Source organism: Gopherus evgoodei, chromosome 7 (assembly GCF_007399415.2).
Source record: "Gopherus evgoodei ecotype Sinaloan lineage chromosome 7, rGopEvg1_v1.p, whole genome shotgun sequence".
NCBI lineage: Eukaryota > Metazoa > Chordata > Testudines > Testudinidae > Gopherus > Gopherus evgoodei.
Genome location: NC_044328.1, coordinates 121,319,795 through 121,345,460, shown reverse-complemented (window position 1 = coordinate 121,345,460; position 25,666 = coordinate 121,319,795).

Sequence of the window (25,666 nt, the reverse complement as noted above, 5' to 3'; positions counted from 1 at the left end):
AAATGGAGCAGATCTCAATCCAACCACAGCAGCACCAGTCTTAGCATCCACCAGGGACATAATCAGAAATCACATACTCATTGCTGAGGAGCTATAATTAAACTAGATTTAATTTTAATGGAAATTCTTCCCAGAAAAAAAAATATCCCACTACCTCTAATGTTGTTCTAGCTCTCAAATCTCTTATGGAAACAATTACAGAATTCATGTGTTTTGCAGGCTTAAATATTTTCAAAACAAATAGAATAGCTTTAAAATAAAATTAATAAATATCTTACATTTATGCTGAAAAGTTGCTCATGCCAAGGTTCTGTGGGTTCAACAGCATCAGCTGCTTCCTGCAGCCTAGTGCCTCCACCCAACACATGTTTTAAATAATAATCAAGTTAAGCTCAGCCCTTGCAATTATATTTTTGTCCTAATACTGTTGTATAGAAATGGTTCTTTTACCTTACTTTTATCTCCCAACTTTATGTCAGAGAGTACTGGTCCTATCTAGGGATGTGAAACCCTGATAACTTTAAGAGGATTAATACAAAGGAAATGTGCTTTATTCATTTGGATTTGTTTTACTAGTACCCTGGAATTTGATTAGGATTGGAAAGCAGACAATATTGTTTGTCAAGTAGAGAGAAAGTAACACCAAACGGTAAATTGAATGCATTGTCTCTATTATTTGTTAAATAGTTAAGGTAGGTATTCTCCTAAGCACGTCTTGCTAGACTTATAGTGTTCTTTGCAAACTAAGGGTACACTTGATCATTTATAACAGAAAACTAAGAAAGATTTCCCAGTGCAAACATATGAAGCCAAGTTTTCTTCTGTTACACAGAATTTAGTAAAATTAATCCATATTTACACTAGTGTAAATCCAAGGGATTTGGTCTCTTGAAATTAGCAGATCTAAAGTATACGAACCTTACTTAATTTACACATGTAGAATAAGCTTTTCAAAAGTAGTTGGCACTGGTCTAATGTTGCTCCCATTGAAGTAATGAAGTTACCCATTGACTTGGCTGTGAGCACAGTTAGACCAATGCTGAGTCAGCCAGCATTCCTCTAGGTTTCCTTTTTATCCCCTCCATCCAGTGGATTTTATCTTACCATCCACAGTACAGGAGCCTCTGTTTAGCCAAGGAACAGTCTCAGACATGGGGCAGTGGCAGTAAAAGCTTCCCCACATGGTCTAGGTAATATTTAGTCCTGCCATGAGTGGAGGGGACTGGGCTCTTGAGGTCCCTTCCAGTCCTACGATTCTGTGAGTACTCAAGAAATGTTCCAAGAGAGCCTGCCCTAGCCCTGTCCTAACCTCACATATTGGGGTAAGCGGCTAGTTGAGTCACAATATCTTTTCTCTGTTGAGACTGCCAATAAAGGGTCTCAATACCTCCTGCAGTGACAGTTTCTGAGATGTGGAGCCCTTCCTGCTGCAAATGGGACTCCTAAACTCATTTCAGATAGGCCACCAAGGGCCTGCTTTTGAGATGGGCTGAGCACTTCCTATGGAAATCCCAAAATAACCAATAGACCTTAAGAAAGTATCGGCCCCAAGTCATCAAAGCACTTAAGCACATACTTAGAGTTCCATTATCGTCAGTGGGACCTATTATTGTTTCTATTTATTATTTGTATTGTAGTAGTGTCCAGGAGCCCAGTCATCAGCCAGGACCCCATTTTAGTAGGCATTGTATAAAGCACATGCTTTAGTGCTCTGTTGAACAAGAACTGATTTAAACACATGCTTAAAGTAAAGCACATGCTTAAGAGCTTTGCTGCAATGGTGCCACAGTCCCTAGTGACTTGGGCTGGATTTGAGCCATATTGTTACACATTAAGGAGCCCTGGAAAGACAGTTTATAAATATTTAGCATAAAATAAAATGTAGTGCAACTAGCCAAGCCCCAGACAAGTTTCCTTTGCCAAATTTCTTTATTAATGGGAGGCTAGTAAACAGTGGTGAATAATGCACTCACAAAATCCAGCTGTGAATAAGTGATTCGTTACTATATAGGCAAAAGAGAGTTTTTTATGTTTGCGTGCTCCACCTGCACTGTCTCCAGCATATAACATGACGAAGTTTGCTCTTGAGCAAAGTTCTCATTAGAGACCCAATTTGGTCCCACTGCACAGAATCATGCTTGGACAACACAATAAAGACGCGGCAGTGCCATAAGATACATAAACTATTTTTCACACACTAAAATCACCGCTCCCTTTTACCGCATTTACCTTGGCGTAAGACATCAATGACTGCATTTATTTCTGATTTACACCAGTGTGAACTGAGGACAATTAGCCTTTGTGATGTGCGATCTGTGTGCCCAGTGTATAGACCATCTATCAGTAGCCCCCTCACACCAATCTGTTTATTACACTTATTGTGCATTCTTAGGAGGCAAAGCCACACACACAATGGATAAAGTTTGTCATGACTGTAGGAGACATACATTTGAACAGGGGGTTGCTGTGAGCTGTAATAAAGGGAGTTTACTTAGAATATCTTGTGGCCGTTCACTTCCCGTTTACTAATATATTATTAACGACACGACAGTTAGGAATTAGTCAACAGTTCCATTACAAACCCTGTAATTCAGGGAATTATCAACAGGATGCACAGAGTCACTCCAGGATGAAATTTGATATAGAAATGAAAAAGTTTGAGAGATGATATTTTTGTTACAGTTGGTGATTTTTTAATGACATTTGGTGACTTTTAAAGGTGCTTTTGCTTTATAATGAGGTTTACAATGAATGCCCTGAGTATCAGAATGGGCTGCTTTCATATGATACTTCTCAAAAGACTGCTGGGATTTAAGGCTGAGAATTTGCACAAGGTTGTGATTCAGAATGTGGCTGCTTAGCCCTCGTCCAGACTAACCCGCGGCATCGGCGGGTTAGAATCGATTGCTCGGGGATCGATATATCGCGTCTAGTCTGGACGCGGTGTATCGATCCCCGAGCGCGCTTACATCGATTCCGGAACTCCATCAATCCGAACGGAGTTCCGGAATCGACACGGAGAGCCGCGGACATCGATGCGGCGCCGTCCAGACTGGTGAGTACCTCGATTTTAGAAATTCGACTTCAGCTACGTTATTCTCGTAGCTGAAGTTGCGTATCTAAAATCGATTTTAATTCCTAGTCTGGACGTGGCCTTAGTTGGAACTACAGCTTTTTCAAAAAGTTGAATGTGCAGACTTAGAGAGCACAATCTTCCCTCACGATATGAAGGTGTTTTGAGAACTAGATGAACATCTGTCAGGGATGGTCTAGCTATACTTGGTCCTCCCTCAATGCCGGGAGAATCACTAGACAACCACTGAAGGTCCCTTCCAGCCCTACATTCCTATAATTCTATGAGTCTATATCCAACTCCTCCTCTGTGGCCACAGTTGTCCCCCACCAACTGAACTACTGAGGTTCTGCTGCATAGTAGATGGCTCGCTGTCGGGGGACCACAGAGGAAGAGTATAAGCATATAAGGGAATGGAAGCTGGTTGGTTTGTTAGAGCAACAGGACCAGAGGTTTTACCATTGTGTGGATCCTCCAGTCCTCTTCCTGAAACAGGGACTTGTGCATGTACGTGAGCATCGATAGGCTGAAATGGACTCCAAGGTGTGGCTGTCAAGCCTTTCTGAGGGCACATGGGCAAGATCTCTCTCTTTTTTTTAATCCTCACATATTTCTCCAGCATTTATGCTGGGTTTTTCCCAGCTGAGCTGGGAATTTGTCTTTTTTGCATAGTCCAGACCACAGAACTTACTGTATACCACATTGTCTCCTTGTTTTTGCTTGTTTGTGGTACGGTTTATCAAAACTCGGCCTCTGCCAAACATGATCGGTGCTTAAGCAAGCAGTGAAGTCAGTAGCTTCCAATGGTCAGTTTTTCTTTACCCATTCTACCATTTATTGGTACACATACAGAGCATGCTCCCAGAGGAGTTACTCATGTCACCTCCAGGATATTTTGCTCTTTTAGAACTGAGTTCTTTCACATGGAATAATTTGTGTCTATGTGTTTGTATAGAAGTTCAGCTTGCATAGATGTAATCCAGGCTGTATCAGGTTTTCTGGGAAATCTCTGTAGGCCAGAGAGGGACAATGAGCAGCCTTGCTCCAGGGCCCACCTAACCATCATTCCTCCCCATGGCTCACCCAATCTCTGCTCTGCCACCCCACACGTGTGGAAAGAGTCTGGACCATGTGGAGAGAAGGGGCCATAGTGGATTCTGACACCCATCCAAATTGGCAGGTAGAGATCTGCACTCTGGGTGATATCCTGGTGTCACTGACATCAGTGGCAGAACTCCCACTGACTTCAAGGGGAGCCAGGGTTTCACCCATGATGTGCAGACTGTGGGGCAGGAGGACAACTCAGGACACTCTTTGTGCCTAATTCTCAAGACTTGTTAAATGCCACTTGGAGCAGGAACTGGGTGGGGTGGAGAATATGGCTGCACACCACCTTTGAATACCACCAAAATCTGGGTTCAACCCTGGGCACCAAATGGAGCCATCGCAGGGCTATTCTGTCTTTGTTCAGTTGGTACTGCTATTCCACCAGCCAGAGGTCACCACGGTGCAGAGGAGCTCTGGACATGACCCTTTGCCTTTCTGGTTTCATAACATTGTACACCCACTTCACAGTTAAACGATCGCTCATGGTGCAATGCAGCGAGGACACAGTAATACATAATAACAAACAAAAAATAATAATTAATAAAGATTTTTTTTCTCACATGAAGATCCACGTTCCTAAGGGGAAAATACACAAATCTAAGGACAGAAACAATCCATTGATTCTTAGCAAAGCTCTGACTTGCTCATTCTTCTGTAAAGCCATTGACTCCCAGTTTCTCCTCCCATAACAATCTAATGCATAACAAAGATAGGGCTTCCCCTGAAAACCTTTTGTTTTCCAAAAATATGAGGAATTTCCAGAGAGATCCCCCAGTCTGATTGGCTATCTGATTCCAACCTGGGCTAAATAAAACCTCTGGATTTCCACACTGCCCAATATTTGTGGTGACACAAAGGATCAGCTCAAAATGTCAGCACGTTTTCAGCATGTTTTAGAAATATGTCAGCATTTCCCAGGCCTTTTGGTGAAATTCTGCAGATAGTTTGGAGTCATTTTGTAAAAATCTTCCATTTTTGCTAGGTCACAAAATACCATCCCATGAAGCCTCATTACCTTTCTTACCTTTTTATGAGCTTGGAAAGATTGTTAAATCAGATTAGATTCCTTTGAATGACAAACAATTGGCTAAGCTTTAATTATAAATAAAGAAAACCTAAATTGTCCATTTCAGCCCAAATTCAGGGCAAGTCCCTTTATGTTCACACTGTTTGCAGGATGAGGGGTTAAGATTGTGTGTTTATATACAGAGTAGTAAGGAGATTGTCCTACCCATTCAGAGCTCATTTTCAACACTTCCCCTAGCACACGGCTAGTTTACAAGTCTTCTCAAAATTACTAATCCACTGAGATTTTTCTAGCAGGTACCCAATGCCTAAGAGAACATTTTAAAAAATCTTCCTCACTCTAGTCACTAATAAGATACAGCAAAATGCTGCAGACATACATTACCAAGTCCAAAGGCCTGTATTGGGTATATGTACACACAAATGGCCAGTTGGATGCATAATTGAATAGACGAACAAGTCTGTTTTGCATGCCCAGCTATGGTAATTCAAATGTAAAACAGGTATACCATTGCGATTATAGTTTTTAAGTGTAATCCCCATTTATAAAGTGAGGCCCTGTATATAGCAATATTTTTTTTCCAGGACAAGACCTATGTACCACTTAAATTCCACTCAAGTCTTCAGAGAAAAAGCTTAAGTGGCACAAAGACCTTTTGCTGGCACTCAGCCCAGGGCTAAATGGCACCCTTAAAAATATGCATGTGTGAAGTCTTTTGTCCAAATTGGAGCCAATTGTATTTTATTTATAGCACTCAGCCACAGATGGCCTTATCCAAAGCCCACTGAACTCTTTCTAATGTCTTCAGCCGTCTTTGAATCAGGCCCTCATTGAGCAAAGGTTTTATTAATTATTTTTAATGGAGTAAGTGCCTCTCATAAACATGTGAACAGATTAGGAGATCGGAGAGGCTCTAAACTCTTAGTGCTTATATAACAGTACGTTCAAAGTTGAGGAATTATTTTAATGGCACAGCAATTAAAATATTTAGTTCATGTAATCTCTGATTTCACATTTTCAAACATGAGAAATAAAGTAATGCATCAATTGTGATGATGACATTTTCCAAAGTTTGTAATGATGTTTCTCTCTGACATTACTGGTATATGCAAATAAGTACCTTTTTTTTCTTTTTGATACAATTTCATTATTTGTATTGCTACTAGTGGTTCACCAATAAAGGCGAACATCATATTAGGATTCATGACAGTTTTCACATTGTATTATCAATATGTGGAAATAATTGTCTGCTCGGAGATTAAATTACATTATTGTGTATCTTTTTCATGCCTAATAAATAATGATGGATGGCTTTTATTTTCATCACCACCTGCAACCATTTAGTCACCCCTTGATTGTTGAAGATAAAATAATAAAAGGCAAGTGTTATGTTGCAAGCAAAAGAATGCAGTCAAAACAGTTGTATGTCTGCCTTTTTCTAGTCCCTAAAGAGCGATAGATGGTGGTCTGTGAAAGATAGCGACCTGTAAACTGTTCACATAAATTGAGCAAGGGGGGAAAACTGGAAACATTTTTTCTAGTGGAACAATAATTATTTCTTAGTGCATGATTCATAATCTGAAAATTAGTTTTTTGTTCTGACGTGCAAATCAGTTACATGGAATCGGAATGCAAAGCAGAGACATATCTAAGTGTTTAGCCCTTTTTAAATAGAAATGAAAATACTCTGTAAATTGTAGAAAGTTTAAAATGCATGCTAGATAATTTTGAAATCCAGAGAAATAAAACCATGCAAAATAAAAAGCACACTCTAACTCATTTTTCCCCCCAGTTGTAAGGCTTACTAGTAAAAATAGACATTAGGCATTTTGGGACTGCTGAATGGTCAAGTTCTTTGCCAGTATTTACATGCTTATGTATGGTATATGGCTTATTTCACTTTTACACACTATTGCCTTTCCTACTAGAGGTGGTTTTGCCTGGCAATTGTTACAGCTCCTACAATTCATACAGATCCCCAAACTCTTTTTAATCTCACAACAAATGGCTTTGACATTTTTAAATTAAAGCTTACATGTCACAAGCGTTTAATCAAATTCATCCTCCTCAGCTCTTTCGACCATTATCGTATTTTGCAATGTTTATGTAGTTTTATATGGAATGCCATAAGAGCCTTGCTAACAAATAATAAGGCAACATTTAGAATGGAAAGTTATCACTGGATAATTTCATTAGCAGCGAGTGTATCAAAACAAGCTGAAGACAAATTCTTCCTCTTTCTTTTTAAAAAAATATTCAGTTATGAGTCAAAGGTTTCTTCTTTGTGTGCAGTTTCACATGCTTGGCTCTATTATCTTTAAATCACAAGATGACAATCTTCTCAGGCATGCCAGAGAGTCAACCAAAATCCAACGGTAATAGATAATCCTATCAAATGTCAAGTTACTGAGGAGAAATGGTTTGAAAAATAGGCCAACAGTCCATTATTTGATTTACCTCAAGAGGATGTTCACATTTCCATAGTTTATCTTCAACAGAGTACACTTTTTATGTTTTGCCAAATTGTTTAAAAGCATTTGTTTAAAAATATAGAACTACTTTTCTTGTATACGAGGTATTTTAAAAAAATTACTACAAATTTCCCTAGATAAGTAGCAGGTGGTGTTTAAAATAAATATATTTTTCCGTATTGTGAAAATTACAGGCAGCAGTGTAACACCCCCCAAAAAATGTTTACTGACCTGAATTTATAGGAGAAATTTTAAACAATTTATTACACTAAAAGCTGCTTATCAAGATTTCTTCAGGTCTCCCCAAGGCTCTGAAGAGCTCTGAGTTTCAGCAGCATTTTAACCTAGTGGCACGTCTGATAAATACACTATATTGTATAAGCAGACTATCACTTGACCTGTGGAAATAACTCTACCTCTGAAAGCTACCCCAACAAATCATAAACATGGACCTATAGGGCATCGCTGAGCACTGATGTGCTGGAATTGTCTTCTTGGTATAGTGCCATGCATTTTGAAGAAACCAGGGCTTAGCCCCTGCTACACAACTCCCCAAATTAGAATGCACTCAGCAGTGCTGTGCTAAAAGTCCCAAGAAATTGTGACTGTGCCTGGATGCAGAAACAAAGCCAGCCGGAAAAAGCTATTGGTCTGCCTTATTGGTTAACAGGAAGTTCCAGCCTGACATCCTCCAGAGACTTCTTGCACTTTCTCCAGTCTGTTCCCATTTTGTGAAGCCAAAGCATCTTTGACACCACCTACATAAAACAAAGAAAGAGGGGAAATAATGTGCAGAAACTGCAGCCACCATGAAAACATTCCCCTTAATCACAACAAATCATTGCAAAGCACTGGACATTTTTACTCTGATCTTCTTCGGATGTTATTTTGTCACAATAACAGCTAATTTATCCTGGCTGTTACTTTTCATACATAGGGGTTTTAACTTAAAAGCCATAATGTGAGTTTGCTCGCTCTCTCTCTCTACATGGACAGAGTAAGAGTAGAGTAACATACCAAGCAGCCATGTAGCTGTAAAGTTCAAAAACTTGCCTTGCTTGCAGACAGCAAAAGGAGTCACATGATTTTGGTTTTTAGTGCCCCATCAAAAAATTAGTTAACCTTAGAGTGTTAAAAATAAACAGTATATAGGAGGGATAAGGGAGATGCAAGAGAGAACATAGGGAGGAAATCAGATCAGTAACCTAGATGTCTGTATACTAATGAGAGAAGTACAGGGAATAAGCAGGAAGAACTCGAAATGCTAGTAAATAAACACAGCTGGCATAGTTGGCAGCACAGAGACTTGTTGGGATAATACACATAACTGGAATATTGGTATAGAAAGGTACATCAGGCTCAGGAAGCACAGGCGGCGGGGAAAGGGAGGACGTGTTGCCTTATATATTAAAAATGTATACACTTGTACCCAGGTTGAGATAGAAATAGGAGACAGACTTGTTGAAAGTCTCTGGGTAAGGATAAAAGGGGTGAAAAACAAGGGTGATGTCATGGTAAGGGTCTATTATAGACCACCTAACCAGGAAAAAGAAGTGGATTAGGCTTTTTTTAAACAACATACAAAATCATCCAAAGCACAGGACTTGGTGGTGATGGGGGACTTCAACTACTCAGACATCTGTTGGGAACATAACACAGCAGGGCACAGATTATCCAACAAGTTCTTGGAATGCATTGGAGACAATTTTTTATTTCAGAAGGTGGAGAAAACTACTAGGGGAGTGGCTGTTCTAGATTTGATTTTGACAAATAGGGAGGAACTGGTTGAGAATTTGAAAGAGGAAGGCAGTTTGGGTGAAAGTGATCATGAAATTGTAGAGTTCATGATTCTAAGAAATGGGAAGAGGGAAAACAGCACAATAAAGATAATGGATTTCAAGAAGGCAGACTTTACCAAACTCAGGGAGTTGGTAGGTAAGATCCCATGGAAACCAAGTCTAAGGGGAAAAACAGTTCAAGAGAGTTTGCAGTTTTTCAAAGAAACATTATTAAGACCACAGGAGCAAACTATCTCACTGCATAGGAAAGAATGGAAGTATGGCAAGAGACCACCCTGGCTTGACCAGGAGATCTTCAATGATCTGAAACTCAAAAAAGTGTCATACAAAAAGTGGAAACTAGGCCAAATTACAAAGGATGAAAATAAACAAACACCAGAAGTATGTAAGGGGAAAATTAGAAGTCAAGGCACAAAACGAGATCAAACTAGCTAGAGCAATAAGGGATAACAAGAAAACATTCTACAAATACCTTAGAAGGAAGTGGAAGACCAAAGACATGGTAGGCCTTTTACTCAATGGGGAGAGGGGGAACAATAACAGAAAATGTGGAAATGGCAGAAGTGCTAAATAACGTTTTTGTTTCAGTTTTCACCAAAAAGGTTAGTAGTGACTGAACAGCTAACGTAGTGAATACCAGTAAAAATTAGGTAGGAACCAAGGCAAAAATAGGGAAAAAACACGTTACAAATTACTTAGACAAGTTAGATGCCTTCATGTCACCAGAGTCTGATGAAATATATCCTAGGGTACACTATCATTCTGGGATGTATTAGCAGGAGAGTTGTAAGCAAGACACAAGATGTAATTCTTCCACTTTACTCCATGCTGATTAGGCCTCAGCTGTAGTATGGTATCCAGTTTTGGGCACCACATTTCAGGAAAGATGTGGACATATTGGAGAAAGTCCAAAGAGCAACAAAAATGATTAAAGGTCTAGAAAACATGACTCATGAGGGAAAATTGAAAAAAATAGGTTTGTTTAGTCTGAAGAAAAGACTGAAAGGGAACATGATAACCGTTTTCAAGTACATAAAAGATTGTTACAAGGTGGAGGGAGAAAAATGGTTCTCCTAACCTTTGAGTATAGGACAAGAAGCAATGGGCTTAAATTGCAGCAAGAGAGGTTAAGGTTGGACTTTAGGAAAAGCTTCCTGTCACGGTGGTTAAGCACTGGAATAAATTGCTTAGGGAGGTTATGGAATCTCCATCATTGGAGATTTTTAAGAGCACGTCAGACAAACACCTGCCAGGAATGCAGGGGACTGGACTTGATGATCTCTCGAGGTCTCTTCCAGTTCTATGACTCTATTATTCTAATATCCAGTTTCAGGATGCTGCCAGAGCCAGTCACTGTCTTTCAGATATGTCTGCTACATTCAAGACTTCATCAATAGACGGATAATTTTAGGACTCCGCTCATTATCACCCAGCTGTTGACGGAGCTGTAAATACTCCAGCCCATTGTAGTTTCTAGCCTGTTGCCATTCATTCTTCTCTCTTAGTTGATGTGCCCTGGCATTTGAAATCAAGAAGATTTGTTTTAGATTCACAGCAGTCGCTTCAGTTTAAAAGCCAGTTCTGAGCTCCAGAACACACAGTTACAGAAAGAAAAGCAAAAACTTTTGGCTTGAATTCTGCAGAGAAGGTGGGGCTTGAAGCATAGGACAACATGAGATGTAGGCGATGTATTTTTAGCTTCAAAATTAGGCCTCGACATTAGCCTTTGCAGTATGTAGAATATATACAAACATACAATAAACAGAAAGAGAAGGAAACACTAATGGGGGTGGGTATCCCACAGGTAAGACTACACCCAGACCTGAGGAAGAGCTCTGTATAAGTCAAAAGCTTGTCTCTCTCACCAACAGAAGTTGGTCCAATAAAAGATATTACCTCACCCACCTTGTCTCACTAATAGAGTCATATACATTTACACCTGTGCTGGTCTCTATACAATGCCAGCACATTCTGATTTGATAATGTTTTATAACCCTTTTGCACACAGGCTATGCAAGGAGTAAGTTCATGGAGAATCAGGGCTGGTATATTTAATAGTCCAAATGATGGCCCAATACTGTCATTATTAACCACTCAGAAAGGAGACTACAAAGGTGGGTTTAAGCCACCTTTGCTCTCCCCCGATCCTGAGGCTGTTCTGCAGGGAGCTTGAACACTGCTCTAACTTATGCCAGATGAAACAACCCCGTACTAATTATAACCCCTGCAGTGCAGGGAGGAGGCTAGTAGGAGCCACTCCTGCAGCTCTGTGACACAGGAGGCTCCCTATTTCAGGGGCTGAACTAGGCTATTTGTTCATAACTCAAAAGTTACTGGTAACAATTTGACACAGTGACCAAAACCTACATAGACCAGGCAGTGGTTTTGCAGGCTGGCAGTTCAGTGCATTGACAAGAGCTGCGTAGGAAGGCTTAGGCAGCACCCACTCACAATGAGGCAAAGTAATCCCTGGGGTAACAGTATTTAATTGCGTAGATCCACCAGGATTAACCTGAAGTTATGTCTCTAGCCAGTGTTGTCAGCTCTCTAATTACATGACCAACAAACGTGCCAACACTCTGGAGGGACTTTTTTTAAATTATTTTTTAGCAAAGACTTGAAATCATTGTTCCCTGGCTTAGAAAAAGAGCTCAGTGATGGAAATATTATCTGACAACTAAATATGAGATTCCCTCACTTCACTTGCAAAAAGGTATAATAGTTAGGAGGTGAAATAAGTGACAGTAGCAGCAGAATTGTCACAAAACAGAGTTCTCTCATTTTAACAGAGCATGCGCAGTGCAAATCAAACAAGAGAAGCCAGCGATCAGCTATTCACCAGTACTACAATTTTGGAGCTCCAGTTCCCCTAGCAAGCAAGAGAGCTAAGGATTTTACGTAATGCAGCATGACAGAAGAATGAACAAGACAGTGGTCTGTGTGTGTTAAAGATATGTGCCTGCATTCTCCAGTAAAATAACTGCATCTTAGCTTTCAAGTGTTAAAATCAAATTTAGGTGGCACATGATATTAACTTTCACCTTCAGATAAAGTTCAGATACCTGGCAATGTCTATATCAGCCACGTCGCTTACCAAGCCAGTCAATCCAGTGAGTAGTTTGTAAGATTTATGGTTCCATGTTACTGCAGTGCCAAGCGGATGTCTCCAAAGAAGACAGAATACGGCTCGGAGATGATGTGGCTGGGGGTAAACTGATTCTGCAAGTTTTAATTAAAATGGCCAACATCCACATTTTGTTTTCTTTATAAATATTTACAGTGTCAGTAGCCAATCTAAATGTTTCGCCAGAAAAGTACACACTGTACTTCATTTCTTTATTACAGAGTGCTGCAGAAAACATGCTAGCTAGAGCCAGCTGATACGCTCTCCATTCGTGTCAAGGGCAAACTAGTTCAAATTGTACATGATCTTAATTTCACTTTAAAACTTTGGGGGTTTACACTTGTTTTAAAGTTTCATGGACAATCTCTGGTCACCATCATAGATATGCACCTCTCCTCCCTCAGTCAATGAACAGGCATAGCTCAGAGAGCAGATGAGATTAACATCTAGGGCTGGCCAGAAAACAAGAATTCTGTTTCACACAAAAAAAAAAAAAAAAGAAAAAGGTTTTGGAATTTGTTTTTATTGCTCATTGGAACAAAAGCGAGACCTTTTAAATTATTTTGTGGAAAAAACTGAGGAAAACCCTTCCCAAATAGCCCAGTGTTAGATCATTCACCTTGGATGTGGTAAACCAGTCTCTGCACTATTTAATTTGGAGCAGATTCAGTCTCAGCTGTTGCTCTTTGTATAAATGATTAGGCCAGAATGAGACTATTTCTATAGCCTCATGGCTAGTGTGCTGTGGGAAACACTGAATTAGGAAGAATAGAGACCTGAACCTGATTTTCCAACAAGTGCCCTAGCCACTAGGCTACTGGTTATTCTGGTCTCACTCGCTCTTTCTCTGATGACAAATTCCATCTGGGACCTGAGAAAGTCTCCCAAAGAAGATTTTGTCAAAATTCGTAAGTTCCTGCAAAAAGTTTCTGTTTCAATTTTCTAACAAAAAATGTTTCACCAGAGAGATTCCAACTAGCTCAATTCCAACACAAGGATTGCAGCTGCACCCTAGAGGCACTATTGCACAAAAGTACATTCCCTTGCATAAATATTTTCCTAACAGTGATCTAATCCACTTCACTTTTTAGTTTGGTATTTTTCTCTTCACATGTTTTTGGTTAGAAGTGACAATGGACTCTTTAAATACTGGGCCACAAGTTACTGAGCATGCAAGCCCCGCCAGGAGAGTCAAGGAAACTGTTCTAGCAGCCTGGTAGTAACAGGGTGGACCTAAAGAACCAGTTTTCCAGTGATTCATTGTCATAGTATGGGCTTTCTCGCTTGTTGTTTGGGAAAGCGTATTTGGACTGTGTCTCTCTCTTACACCAGGAAAGAAATAAATGCATCAAGGCATTCTCATAATTAGAAATTTTGGTGGCCTACTTTCTGGGAGCCCTCATCCAGCCAGCATGTCAGCTAGGTCACCATTTGGGCCACCTCAAAGCCAGGAAGGCTGATTTCACAGCAGTCATTAGCTATGTGCTAGCCAAGGGCTCCTACGGATTGGACTACAGTTGTAATATGAGCCCTGAGAGACCTGTTTGTGGAGGCCCTTAGCTGACATAAAGATAATGCAAAGAAACCAGTCCTCTTGCCTTTGGCTGCTTTGTCAAACTGCCATAGAGACCGTAAGGCTGACTCCTCAGCTATCTCAGCATATGCCAGCCAAGGCCCCACTCCATTTGTTTCTCAAGGCTAAAGCAGCAACAACAAACCAATTCAGTTTGACAGAGTAGTTAAATAAGTGGCACAGATTTTACATGTCACTCCCAATGTGCTTGATCTCAAATGACTGCAGAAAAAGTTCAGCATCATGTAATGGCAGTATTTTTAGTATCCTTCATAGCATGTGCTAACTAATCTCACTTTTCTGTCTGTTTACATTGGCTAGAGCCTAGAATTGAAAGACCCAAACCACACACCAAACTACTGCTACATATCAGCAATACATTAACCGAAGTGAGGTCTTCCTCGAGACCTTAAATATAACCCAGCATCCGAACTCTGATACACAACAGTGGCAAACATTGAGCTTATTACTTTTCAGTACTCTTATGAAATATCCTTTTATACAGAAGGAAATCTTGCAAACTTTTTCCCATACCAATGATCTAGCAATACATTTGGGAGTAGTTGAAAAAAATAACAAAACCCCAAAATTGTCAGTATGATTTCCTTATATTGTTATAGCATGTCAAACAGTGCTTTTCTTTTTTATTACTTAACTTATCTGATCCCCATTTCTTTGTTATCTAGCACCTCACAATTGTTATGTACATCTCTACCATGATATAATGCGACCCGATATAACACGAATTCGGATATAATGCGGTAAAGCAGTGCTTCGGGGGAGTGGGGCTGCGCACTCCAGCGGATCAAAGCAAGTTCAACATAATGCAGTTTCACCTATAACGCGATAAGACTTTTTGGCTCCCAAGGACAGCGTTATATCAAGGTAGAGGTGTATTTATCCTCAAAAAGCTGCTGTGTGGTATGGTATTGCTATTATCCCCATTTTACAGATGGGGAAACGGAGGCACAGAAAGGCTAAGTGACTTGTGCAAGTCACTCAGGGAGTCTGTGGTGGAGCAGGGATATGAACCCCAACCCCCATCAGACCATCCTTCCCTCCCCTCCCCTTTGAAATACATTTGGCATATAAAGTCAAGTTGGGAAACCAGTCACAATCCAGAACATTGGGGAAAACGGGCTGTATCTCTTTTTTGAAAAAAAGAGAGCAATCAATCAGCTTGCTCAGATGAGAGGGGACTAATACTGTTGTCAGTCCCAGGGAAGTTGTTTACGATCATACTGCTGAAACAACCGAAATACTGTCTCAACCCCAAAATGAGACACAACCAGTGTCGTTTCCTTACAGGTAAATCTACAGTCCATGCCCTGTAAGCTCTGCAGAACATTACTGAAAAACAGCTACAGTGACAAAAGAAAGTTAACACTGCGTTTGTAGACTTTGCAGCCACTTTTGACTCGGTGCATCTATCAGCACTGCAGATGCTGCTTCACTAGTATTGGGGGGGCACAGGGGGCTGAGGACTTGCCTGGTGGAGGAACTGTCCCCCGGTACATTTCGCTGTGTAAGGGTGAGCGGTTGGATTACAGATTGGTTTTTCAGCAGAATCAGGGGTATGCCTGGGATGCATTCTCTCACTTATCTCATGACAAAGCTGACTGAGGCCAAAGTAGAGGTGTGAAATTTAACCATTCATCTTCAGAGTATGCAGATGATATTGCCTGGCTTGGAGAGACTACTGCTATTGCTGAAAAAGCCGTGAAAAAACTGCAGAATCTATAGGACTTAAGATCAATGGTGATAAAACAAAAGTAATGCATCCTTCCTATAAAACAGAGACAAATGACCTACCGATGTTACATATAGGTGGCAATGTCAGCATATGTTACATACAGGCAATGTTACATACAGGTGGAATGGGTGAATAGTTTTATCTGTCTGCGTAGTCAGTTGACAGCAGGAGGTTCTATAACAGAAGAAGTCACATGTCAGATCAGTCTTGAATCAATGGCATTTCAGCATCTTCAAAGGCATCTGTTTGGGAGGCAGGATGTTTGTGTGACAACTAAGATATGAATGTTCAGTGCAGTAGTGATGACAATCCTGTTATATGGAGCAGAAATATGGCTGTTAAAAACAGCTGAGGAGAGGAAGCAAAATAGTTTTCAGTGTCCAAAGTTACAGCATATTCTTAACATTCATTGGCTTTATTTGGTCACATATGCGGAGAGAGATATGAACACAGCAAAATGCAGTCTTTCGAGACAGCGGCAATGGTGGGGGTTATGGCAAACGAGCAAAGGAAGGTCCACTTTTACGGAGTGCAGAGTTTGAAGGAAATAAAGCAAGAAGCTGACCACGAATGTGGAAGATACAATTTTGAAGACTTTAAAAAGCCTAAATCCTCCCAAGGAAAAAGACTTGCAAGTGACTGTTCAAGATGGAAGCCCATTCTCCACTCCACCACGGCTACTTCATAGCCATGTGAGTCTTCTGCTGCTGTATACCATACAGGTATTCTGCTGAAAAGAAGCACTTAGGACATTTAATTTACATGGGTTAATGGGAAATGGTGAGGAGAAATGATTCATTGCATCCTATTAATGTTGATGGTATTGGTATTACCATTTCTGATGGCTGAATGAAGATGAACCCAACATTCAATGACTTGGTGCTATATATGATGCTCTTTGTAGCTAAGGGGCTTGGAAAATGAAATTGTAGCAAAGACTGACCATAAAAAAAAATGAGATGCAGGACTGTGAAACCTACTTGTGGGAAAAGGTATTTGTGCTATTGCTAGACATCTGAGACAATGACACTAGGGAATCAACTAACAGTGAACAATAGATGCCTTTGCAATAGCTATCTAAAGAGAAATAGGTAAAAGGAGAAGGCATAGTGTGTATAACTGATATTGCAAGATTGGCAATGGTTTTAAAATGTTTGCATTGGAGAATGAGTCAAAACCAACTGACCATCAATGCATGTTGCCCAAATTAGTATGGTTCATGAGGGAATGTCTGTAAGAAGTTATTAATGACTGTCTTTTTTGCCAGAATTCCTTCCTGATGCATTTCCTGAACTATGTAGCATATTTCAAATGAGAAAGCCACATTCTGCTACCTGGACACCATACATAAAATCAGGCTATGTGTCTCACTGTTTCAGAGTAGCAGCCGTGTTAGTCTGTATCTGCAAAAAGAACAGGAGTACTTGTGGCACCTTAGAGACTAACAAATTTATTTGAGCATAAGCTTTCATGGGCTACAGCCCACTTCATCGGATGCATGTTCCATTCTATGCATCTGAACAAGTGGGCTGTAGCCCACAAAAGCTTATGCTCAAATAAATTTGTTAGGGCTGGTCCACACTACGGCGGGGAAATCGATCTTAGATACGCAACTTCAGCTATGTGAATAATGTAGCTGAAGTCGAATATCTAAGATCGGATTACTCACCCATCCACATCGCGCGGGATCGATGTTCGCGGCTCTCCCTGTCGATTCCGGAACCCCGTTGGGGTTGATGGAGTTCCGGAATCGATATAAGCGCGCTCGGGGATCGATATATCACATCTAGATTAGACGCGATATATCGATCCCCGAGCAATCGATTTTAACCCGCCGATACGGCGGGTAGTCTGGACGTAGCCTTAGTCTCTAAGGTGCCACAAGTACTCCTGTTCTTTTTATCTCACTGTTGCCTATCCCCAAGACATACATGCACTGAATTGCTCCTTAAATGGGCTTTCTAAAGGGTATTTATTTCTATTGTTCTGACTTTAACATCCCTTAAGCTGATCAATAACTTGTCCTCTTCTCTTTGATTATCTTTCACTTTTTTCCCCACTTCCAAAAGATGATTTTCTAATCAAAGTAGATTGTCCTCTCTATGCTGCTACTGACATAAAAGTAAATAGCTCACCTAAGTTTATCAAATATTTTTAAAGTCAATATAAAAACATTACCAAACTGCTGATATCAATTTGCCCTGATGTGGTAGAGGTAGACACTCTAAAATGTGCACATTCTATTTGCTTATACTCTGGTTATTTGACATATTTATTTTGCCTTATTTGGCTTGGAAACTTCATCAGTAGTATCTGACTTAGGCTCTTTTATTCTTTTGAGAAAAGCTGCATCAGGCTCTCACACTCAAGGTCCTTGTAGACCTGGGGTGAAATACTGGCATCCCTGAAGTCAATGGCAAAACTCCAATTGACTTTAGTGGGGCCAGGATTTCATTCTAGATTCCCTTTGGCATGTTCTCCTTTTTCCTATCTACTAATGGATTTGAGCAGTATTCTACCATCAGCAAAGCCAATGCTTGTTACTAATGGGCCTGACCCTACAGGGTGCTGAATTCCTGTCAGAAGGTCCTTGGCACCTTGCAAAATCAGACTTTGTATTAGCACTACAACACCCAACTCAACAGGAACTTTTGTCCTGAATGAAAGAACTTCAGTCTTAAGCTCTTACTTTGGTTGTATTACCCTAAGCTACTTGAGTTTCAGTTTCTTCCAGATGCACCATTGTCTAGTTCAACTGAGATTAGAGTAAATCAGGAGTATTAGCAGAGAGTAAGTGACCAACATTTTAAAGAGCTACGAGGCAGAAGAAAAAAACTGTTTCTGTTTAGAAGTTAATTCTTCAGGGACACATCTTTGACAAGCAAGGTTCAACCTTATCCAACTTCAAAGCAAAGTCTCCCTAAACTATTCACTAAACAAACGAATAAAATCCTTTCGCTTTCATTATTTTTTCCTATTTGAAAATGAGGTTTTTTTTAATATTCTTTCCATGATAGTGTCTATGTGATAGTTGGAGATAAAACGAGACAGATGTACTGATGGTTACCCCCATGGTTACCAAGGAAGCAGTTTCCTTAGCAATGGCAAAGCAGTCGTCAAAGCAGTCAATGTTCCTTCTCTTTCTCATAGGACTTGTTTTTACTAATTTGGATGGCAGAAGTAGCTATTCATAAACACCCTCCTCAAATTCCCTAAAGCAAGCAAACGAGAGACAAGTGGGGTTCAGATGCCGACATGGGGCTTTGGTTCAACAGCCACTGAGCTTTGGACGGTGTGTGGTTTTGCCAAAATTCAGATTCTAAACAAAGTGAAAATTATCAAAAAGTAATCAACACCCAAAAGTGGCAAGAGACTACAACAACTCCAAAAGGCATTCCTTGTCACATATCTTTGGAAGTCAGAAGGAATGATGGCAGCTAGAATAAGCCCTACAATCAAGGGCTGGAAATGCCCAAAATAAATGAATACAGTCAAACAAGGTCCAGTTCTGAGTAGTAATTTGTGCTGCAAGTAGTCCCACTTCTAACTATATATGGTCACTTTAGGGATGAGGGAGAAGAGTTTGGAGCCAGCAGAATTCATGAAGGATCCCTGAGCCAACCTACCCGTAAAGGGTAGGATGACTCAGGGCAGCTAAGAAGAATGTTTTCAATTGCTGGCCCATCTCCCTGTCACCCTTATGTGGCACAAATAATACGCTCCTAGGCAAGCCATAACTCAGGATGTGGCTTGACAGCAAGCAAGACAGATAGGCCCATACTTCACACTTATGTGGGGGAGGGATAGCTCAGTGGTTTGAGCATTGGCCTCCTAAAATGAGGGTTGTGAGTTCAGTCCTTGAGGGGACCATTTAGGGATCTGGGGCAAACAAAAAAAATAGTTGGGGATTGGCCCTGCTTTAAGCAATGGGTTGGACTAGATGACCTCCTGAGGTCCCTTCCAATTCTATGGTGTCAATCCTGCAAAGGAGTTGGTGTCCAGGAGAGCACTAGGGTGCAAAGGGGTGCTCACACGGGCAACTGCCCCATACCCAGTAAACTCTTGTGACACAGGGAAGGAGTTAACCCAATGCATATGAGGAGGCACTATGGTCTGGTAGATAAGGCATTAGTCTCAGGAGACTGGGATTCTATTTCTGGCTTAACTTGCTGGGTGACCTGCGGCAAGCCACTTCCCCCTCTCTATGTGTCAGTTTCCCCATCTGTAAAATGGGGATAATGCTGTTTATCTCCTTCATAAAGTAGTTTGAGATCTACTGATGAAAAGCACTGTATCTATTACCACACCCAGAAGATATTAATCCTGAGCAGAATAATACAAAGAACTGCAGTGTAAGAATGTAACAGTTCCCCATTCTTTTATATTGTATCCTTTTTTAAAAAAATAATTAAATTCTAATAACCATTGTAGCAATGGGCTCATGTAACATGTCAGGCCCATACATATTGATCCCATTTTGATTCAGTGTTCAAAAGTCAAATATTGCTCTTCAGTGCCCATGCTAACTATCACTGATTAAGTCATTCTGTATTTAAAGAACATCAACTTTTCCAATTATAGGTATTTTCAGTTAGCCCCTCCCATGATGCAGGATAAAAACAAACCTTTAAAAGATCATCCCTAAAAGCCAGACACTTTTTTGGAAAATGACATTGATATAAGCTGGTGCCATCCATTACAGTGTCAAACATCAACAGAATATTTTTGAGAAATATCCATTACTATAGAAATTACAATTTTCTGGATAAAGAATATCAGGGTTAGGAGGGACCTCAAGAGATCATCTAGTCCAACCCCCTGCTCAAAGCAGGACTAATCTTGAGACAGATTTTTACCCCAGTTCCCTAAATGGCCCTCTCAAGGATTGAACTTACAACCCTGCTTTAATAGGCCAATGCTCAAATCGCTGAGCTATGCCCCACCAAGCCATTTCGGTTTAATCCCCTATGTTGGTACACACCATCTTGTCAATGTCACTCACCACTATAATATTTTGTTATTTTAAGTGTGATTATTAAAATAGAAATGTTTGCTAGCAAACACCATGTATGAATTTCTTGATAGTTCTGCTATGTAAAAGGAAGGAAGTATTCTTCTCCAACCTGCAGCTAGACACTGTACGTTAATTCTCCAGCACATCCCCTATTTACTCCCTACAACAAATATGGATGTCTTTTGTTCAGGTTGACTGAAATTTAATTAGACAATGATAAAGAGAAGGAAAAATGCAGCATATTTGTACGTGGGATTGTTGATTATTAAGAGTCTCTGCTGCTTTTTGTAATGCAAAGCTCAGTGCCATAGGGTAGGTTATTGAGTACATCTGTTCTCTTCCAAGGGGCATTCATTGCATGACTATACTATCTATGATGCAGTACTTGAGGCAAAGTTAGGAGAGTTTCTTCAGCGTTGTTTACAAACACTTCTAGCTGGAATCTGTTAATCTGGAAAGGCAGACACGGCATAAGCTGAAAGTACAACATTAGGTAAAAGTAAAACTATTGTTGGCCTTTGATATGTGACTCGAGTGCCCTTGCTTAGAGCACCATTGCAAGGCGGGGAAAGGGTAGGAAGTGTAGTGCTATCCAAGAATGCTGACAGCAAATCTGTCTCTTATCTGCATTACTAGTAGAGAGTATGAAAGTAAGTGTGTTTTCTTAGCAAATTTCTCTGTTCCTTTTTGAGGCAATTTCCCATTCCCACAATTTCATTGTTCTGTAGACTTTTAGGGGAATGGATACATTCTGCACCAAATAATGGAGAGGGAACAAAAGGCAATTTTATGCAAACATCATGGATGAGGGGAAATTGTGGCCCTTACGAGATGCTGCCTCTCTGTGGAGGAGGCTTAGGGTGGGAGAAAGATAGGAAGAAAAATGTATTATTTCTGCTTTTACTGTATACATGTGTACTGCACATAGTCCTCCACACTGTCTTTTCAGGGGGGGAAACTAAAAGAGCAAAGGGCAGGCAAGAAGGTTGTGGATCTAGCTAATGGTGGATGAGGATAAGGGATCAGATTAACTAAGGTTTTAGAATACTGTACCTTGAATGAGAAAGGAGCTTACGATTTCAAGCTACAGACACAAACACAATATGGGAAAGAGGTTAGCCATAGTCCTAGGCAATGTATAGGAGCCATGGCAACATGGATACAAGCCAAAAGAAGTATCCTCAAGTCCACTCCATGATCCATCACCAGAAAAGGACAGATGCCAGCTGACATGGCACATAGGGGAAGGGATAGCTCAGTGGTTTGAGCACTAACCTGCTAAACCCAAGGTTGTGAGTTCAATCCCTTGAGGGGGCCATTTAGGAAACTGGGGTAAAAATCTGTCTGGGGATTGGTCCTGCTTTGAGCAGGTGGTTGGACTAGATACCTCCTGAGGTCCTTTCCAACCCTGATGTTCTATGTATCATGTGGCACTAGGACAGCAGTAGCTATTACAGGGGCAGAGATAGACAGTCCGGCCAGGAGCCCTTTGCACAGCCTTTTAGGCACTGATTCAGCAAATCACTGAAGCATATGCTTAAGTCCATCCTTATTCAACTAAACATGTATGCTAGTGTTTAAGCCACATTTAAGTCAATTACACATAAGCATGTGCTTAAGTGCTTTGCTGAATTGGGTCCTAACTGCATCACCAAAACATTACAAAATGTAGATGTGCAGCTCACACCGCCAGCCACAGGATTAAAGATTAGCCATTGAAAGTTTAATGCAATAATAATATCAGGCAGAAGCAGAAGCAAAGCTGGCCTTCCCCACACCAGGGTACCACAGATGGTTCAGAGGATAAAGCAAGTTTCAGTGACAGGCTACATGAGAAGAAACAAAACGGAAGTAATGAGAATCAAAAGGGAAAATGAGGTCATTTGTACTCATCCCTGTGGTGATGATTTTTAGGTAGGAAGTTTCAACTGCATAAAACTAGGGATGAAATCCTGACCCCCATTACAGTGAACAGACGTTTTGCCATTGACTTCAGTGAGGCCTGGATTTTACCGTAGAGACATACAAGGCAGCCTGATGCTTTTGATTTGGGATTCCTGGCCTATAGGAATATGGATTATTTTGCACTCACCTTTAAGCAGCATTAACATAGCAAAATTTCCAGCTAACAAGCCTTCCCATTGCCTTCAGTAAATCAGTCTCAGCACTGGAAAGCCTCATAGGAAAAAACAAAGTGAATAGCTTCATCTGGGAAGTTCTGTGGCCTAGTACCTCATCCAGTATCTTTGGAGACGGCATATCTGCTCCCTTCTTCAAGCTTTCCAGGATATTTCCTCATATCCATTCTGAGCAAATGAGTCAAGATGGCTCCTCTTTGTGGTCAGCCAATCAGGAAATTAAATGTATACTGTGACTCAAAGAGAATGGGGAGTTAGAGCCGTGGTCAAGGATACGGACAAGAAAGCTGCTTTTGACAGGGGACCAGGATGGTATCACACACCCAAGCAGAGAACATCACAGAAGTAGAGGTGGAAGATGAGTGAAGTGTTAGGAGATTTGGCTGTTAGGAGCTGTTATAAACAGATAGCTAAGAGTTAATATAGAACAGAAGTACTTCATGTCTCTTTTGCCTGTAAAGGGTTAACAAGATCAGTGAGCCTGGCTGTCACCTGACCAGAGGACCAATCAGGGGACAGGATACTTTCAAATCTCAAGGGAGGGAAGTTTTTGTGTGTGCTGTTAGAATTTGGTGGTTGTTCTCTCTGGGTTCTAAGAATGACCAGAAGTGCAACCAGGTTTCTCTCCAATCTCCCTGATACAGGTTCTTATAGATTCAAAATAGTAAGTACTAGGTGATAAGGCGAGTTAGGCTTATGTTTGTTTTCTTTATTTGCAAATGTGTATTTGGCTGGAAGGAGTTCAAATTTGTATTTTGCTGAAAGGATTTTAATTTGTACTTGTATACTTAGGCTGGGAGGGTGTTCCCAGTGTCTATAGCTGAAAGACCCTGTTAACATATTCCATCTTAAATTTACAAAGATAATTTTTACTGTTTTTCTTTCTTTAATTAAAAGCTTTTCTTGTTTAAGAACCTGATTGTTTTTTTATTATGGTGAGATCCCAGGGGACTGTGTCTGGATTCACCAGGGAACTGGTGGGGAGAAAGGAGGGAAGGGGGAAAGAAAGGTTCATTTCTCTCTGTGTTAGGATTACTTTCTCTCTTACGGAGAGTCTGGGAGGGGGAGGGAGAACGAGGGGGGAAGGTGCATTTTCCTCTCTGTTTTGTGATTCAAGGAGTTTGAATCACAGTGATCTTCCAGGGTAACCCAGGGAGGGGAAGCCTGGGAGAGGCAACGGTGAGGGAAAGGGTTTACTTTCCTTGTGTTAAGATCCAGATGGTCTGGGTCTTGGGGGTCCCCGGGCAAGGTTTTGGGGGGACCAGAGTGTACCAAGCACTGGAATTCCTGGTTGGTAGCAGCGCTACAGGTTCTAAGCTGGTAATTGAGCTTAGAGGAATTCATGCTGGTACCCCATCTTTTGGACGCTAAAGTTCAGAGTGGGGAATTATACCATGACAGGAGCAGATTACTGAAATGTTATAGAGGAATAAGGAACAGGACAGATCACCCAGGATGGGTGAAGAGCAGAGAAGAGAGCAGCGTGGTTAATCAAAGAGCCCTCAGAGGGGGAGTATGGGGAGGAGGAAGAGCTACTGAAATGCTGGCAGAGAGGCTTGAGTGGTAGGAGGGAACAATCATAGCGAGCAAGGGAGAACGAGATGTAAGGAAGAAAGGAAGTTACAGAAAAAAGGTGCAGGACGGTGAGATTGGACTAAAAACCATGAGATTAGATTACATTCATTTGCGGGCAGCTTGGTGGAGTGGAAAGAGCAGAAACCAGATGGAATGGGTTCAGCAGCAATTTGGAAGTACAAATAGCATTAGTAGACAGCTCTCTCAGGGCTGGTCTACACACAGTTTTTGTGCTGATTTAACGATATAAACCAATATAGCTACATCATTATAATCTCTTAGTGTGGATGCAGTGATACTAATGTAAACGAATTTATATTGCAATAGCTTGTTTTGGTAAATTTACTGAAATAAACAATAAAAGCCCTTTTGTATCAATATAACTGCATCCACGCTATGGGCTGCACTGATTTAACTATACTGGTTTATAAAGTCAGAATAAAACTGAATGTACACCAGCCCTTAGCGGCAAAGGGGAGGTGGGACACAGGACAGAAATCCAGAATGACATTTTTTACTAGTGTTCAAAAGGATATATGTATATTTTAAGGTACACCATGTAAAACAATGTAGATTATTTACTACTGTTAGATGATTGTTTGTGGCTGTATAATTCAATAGTAGCTTTGGTTTTCAAATTATCCCATAAGTAATACTTGCAGTCATACCATAGCAATATACAGCCTCATTAATTTTGTTAGTTTGAAAATAAAAATTTAAGTCAGTTGAAAGTTTAAAGAGTTCAAGTTTTCAGTTCTTGGGGATTTAGCTGTGTGGCTTCCATTAATAATAATGGGAGCCATGCAGCTAAAATCACCTCCCATTGCTTCAAAAATGAAACCGTCAGGTGTACAAATCAGCTGCTGTGCATTGGCTGTAACTTTTTTTTTTTTCCAATTAAAGTTCGGCAAGCATTTGTAGCATTCAGTGCACATGTTCTGGCCACTCCCAGCTATTGTCATCTCTAGGCTACACTACTGCAACAACTTCTGCTTAGACAACAAATTCACAA